The 3,753-nt window shown below is 51.4% G+C and overlaps 1 protein-coding gene across 1 annotated transcript in view; it reads left to right on the top strand.

Moving 5' to 3' along the window:
• The window catches only part of LOC106813865, a 4,139-nt gene extending 3,864 nt beyond the window's left edge, over positions 1 to 275 (top strand). Inside the window, exon 3 of the transcript XR_001394517.1 lies at positions 3 to 275. The gene's annotated coding sequence lies outside the window, so the exon portion shown is untranslated. The remainder of the gene's footprint in view (positions 1 to 2) is intronic.
• The last annotated feature ends 3,478 nt before the right edge of the window (positions 276 to 3,753 follow it).

The following is a 3,753-nucleotide window of genomic DNA, read 5'->3' as shown; positions in this document are numbered from 1 at the left end:
AGGTGAGAGATTTCTGGCATGGGTTTTTAAGTGCAATCGATAAAAATGTTATGATATTATTGATAAGCCACTTTGACCACGTATTGTCTCTGCAACTTTGGGGACATCTTGAAAAGCAACACTTTCTTAAACATTCTCTAGTTAAAACTAGTTATGATAATCTTTACTATTTGTTGAAACACCTGGTGTTATCTGCCTAATTTCATATGAACTAGAATGGCTTTTGAAATTATATTACTGCGTTTAGACAATAAAAGGTCTTTTTAACTTGAAAATAATTCATTTTGTGTTGTTGTAAATTCGTGTTTTGTCCTAACCTTTCCCTACATTTTAGGGTATACATATTGTAGCAATTACATCGGGTCTGTCGTTACATTTCCATTAAATTCAGATTAGTAAACTAATTTATTTCTTAAATAATGAAAACTAATCCATGCGTATACCTACCTTATATATAAACAAATAATACTCTTACAAATCTGTAGCTAAGAATACCCTGCAAAACTAGTACTGGTATGCATCATGAAAATATAGCCAATCTGCCTCAACATGCTACTATAAAACGAGTTTTGTCCATTACACAGCTAATTAAGAAATGCACACATTTATATAAGGGATCAGAATGATGCCTAGACTTATGTATGAATGAACATTTTCAACACTTACAGAAACCTCATGCACGTGTTTTCACGAAACTAGTGCCATAAACAATTTTGATGAGTGCATCAAGCACTTCCCACATTTCAGCCTGTTCTGCCAGCATCTGACAAATACGACATACGCATATACGTTCTCCTATGACGCTATTTGTCATAGGAAGATTCTTCATATGACAAATAATTTATTGTTGTATGTGTTGTGCGCATCATAGGGGTTTAGGAGCGCTATTATGAACGCAAGCAGTGAATTTCAGCTGTAAAGCAGAACGAAGTTGAGTCGCCAATATTTGTCATAGGAAGAATCTTCCTATGACAAATAGTGTCATGGGAGAGCGTATATGCGTATGTCGTATTTGTCATAGATGCAAGCAGGACATGTTTGCTGCTGCGTGAGACAGAGAATGCACGCGCACGGGCGCGCGCGCGTGTGTGTGCATATGCGCACGTGTGTGTGCATAATTATGCGTGCTCGTGTTTGCATATGCGTGCGTGTGTATGCATATGCGCGCGTGTGTGTGCATATGCGCGCGTGTGTGTGCATATATGCGCGCGTGTGTGGTGCCTATATCGCGCGGGGCGCGCTGTGTGTGGCATATGCCGGCGTGGTGTGTGCATATATGCGCGCGTGTGTGGTTGCTATATGTCGCGCGTGTGTGTGCCCCTTATATGTGCGCCGGCGGTGTGGTGTGCTATATGCGCCGTGTTGTGTGCTATATATGGCGCTGTCGTGTGTATGCATATGCGGCGTGTGGTGTGGCATGATATGCGCGCGTGTGTTGGTGCATATATGCGGCGCGTGTGTGTGCATATATGCGCGCGTGTGTGTGCAATGCGGCGCGGTGGTGTGCATATATGCGCGCGTGTGTGTGCATTATGCGCCCGTGTGTGTGCATAATGCGTCGCGTGTGTATGCATATGCGCTCCGTGTGTGGTGCATATATGCGCGCGTGTGTGTGGCATATATGCGTGCGTGTGTATGCATTATGCGCCCGTGTGTGTGGCATAATATGCGCGGTTGTGTGTGTGCAGTCTGCGCGTGTGTGTGTGGGCTATATATGGCGCGCGGTGTGTGCATGGATCGCGTGTGTGTATGCATATTATGGCGCGCGTGTGTGTGCATATGCGCGTGTGTGTGTGCATATATTGCGGCGCGCACTGTGTGCATAATGCGTGCGTGTGTATGCATATGCCGGTCGCTGTGTGTGGCATATTGCGCGCGTGTGTGTGCATATGCGGCCCGGTGTGTGTGCATATGCGTCGCGTGTGGTGTGCATATGCGCCGTGTGGGTGTCCCGTGCGTACGTATGTGTATGATGGGTGTTGCGTGCTCGCGCGTATGTGTATGTGGGTGGCGTGCGCGGCGTTTGTGTATGTGGCTGTGCGTTCGCGCATAATGTGGTATGTTGGGTGTGCGTTCGCGCGTATGTGTACGGTGGGTGTGCGTGGCGCGTACGGTCTGTGTATGTGGGTGTGCGTTTGCGCCGGCTGTATTGTGTATGTGGGTGTGCGTTTCGCGCGGTAATGGTGTATGTTGGGTGGTGCGTGCGCGCGAATTATGTATCGTGGGTGTGCGTCGCGCGTAATGGTGTATGTGGGTTGTGCGTGCGCGCGTATGTGTATGTGGGGTGTGCGTGCGCGCGTTATGTGTAATGTGGTTGTCCGTGCGTTACGTATGTGTATGTGGGTGTGCGTGGCGCGCGTATATGTGTAAGTGGGTGTGCGCGTGCGCGCGTATGTGTATGTGGGTTCGTGCGTTCGCGGCGTATTGTGTATGTGGGTGTGCGGGCGCGGGTATGTGTCCTGTGGGTGTGCGTGGCGCGCGATAGTGTGGATGTGGGTGTCCGTGCGCTACATATGTGTAGGTGGTGTCCCGTGGGCGCGCAGTATGTGATATGTGGGTGTAGGGTGCGCGCGTATGTGTATGTGGTGTGTCGTGCGCGCGGCGTGATGTGTATATGGTTGGGTGTGCGTGGCGTCGCGGATGATGTATGTGGGTGTGCGTGCGCGCAGTTATGTGTATGTGGGTTGTGCGTGCGCGCTGTATGGTGTATATGTGGGTGTGCGTGGCGCTGCGTGTGAATGTGTATGTGGGATGTTCCGTGCGTAGTATGTGTATGTGGGTGTCCGTGCGCGCGTATGTGTATTGGGGTGAGCGCACCGCCGTATGTGTATAATGTGGGTGTGCGTGCGCGGCGTATGTGTAGTGTCGGCGTGTCCGTGCGCGGCGTATGTGTATTGTGGGTGTCCGCGTGCGTACGTCATGTGGTATGTGGGTGTGCGTCGCGGCGCGTTGTGTATTGTGGGTGTTGCGTGCGTACGTATGTGGTATGTGGGTGTGCGTGCGGCAGCGGTATGGTGTATGTGGAGTTGTCCGGCGCGCGTATATTGGTATGTGTGGTGTGCGGCCTCGCTGCGTATGTGTATGTGGGTGTGCCTGTCTGCGCGGTATGGTGTATGTGGGTGTCCATGCGTACGTAGTGTGTATGTGGGTGTACGCGCGCGCGTATGTGTAATGGTGGGTGTACTTGGCGCGCGTATGTGGTATGCGGGTGTGGCGCGCGTATGTGTATGTGGGTGTGCGTGCGTACGTATGTGTATGCGGGGGTGTCGTGCGCGGCGTATGTGTATGTGGGTGTCCGTGGCGCGTATTATGTCGTAGTGTGGGTGTGCGTGCGTACGTATATGTGTATGTGGGTGTGGCGGTCGCAGCGTATGTGTATGTGGGTGTGCGTTCGCGCGTATGTGGTTATGTGGGGTGTGGCCGTACGTATGTTGTGATGTGGGTGTACTGTGCCGCGCGTATGTGTATGCGGTCGCGCGTATGGTTGTATTGTGGGTGTGCGTGCGCGCTTTATTGTGGTAATGCTGGGTGTGCGTGCGCGTATCTGCTGTATGTGGGTGTCTCCGTGGCGTAGCGTATGTGTATGTGGGTGTGCGTGCGCGGGTATGTGTATGGTGGGTGTGCGTGGCGCGTGAATATGTGTATGTGGGTGTCCGTAGCGTACGTATGTGTATGTGGTGTGGCGGTGCGCGCGTATGTGTTATGTGGGTGTGCGGTGCGCGCGGTATGTGTATGTGGGGTGTGCGTGGCGCG

This window comes from Priapulus caudatus, unplaced genomic scaffold (genome assembly GCF_000485595.1).
Source record: "Priapulus caudatus unplaced genomic scaffold, Priapulus_caudatus-5.0.1 Scaffold836, whole genome shotgun sequence".
NCBI classification, from domain to species: Eukaryota; Metazoa; Priapulida; class Priapulimorpha; order Priapulimorphida; family Priapulidae; genus Priapulus; species Priapulus caudatus.
This window is presented reverse-complemented; position numbering and strand designations above follow the sequence as displayed.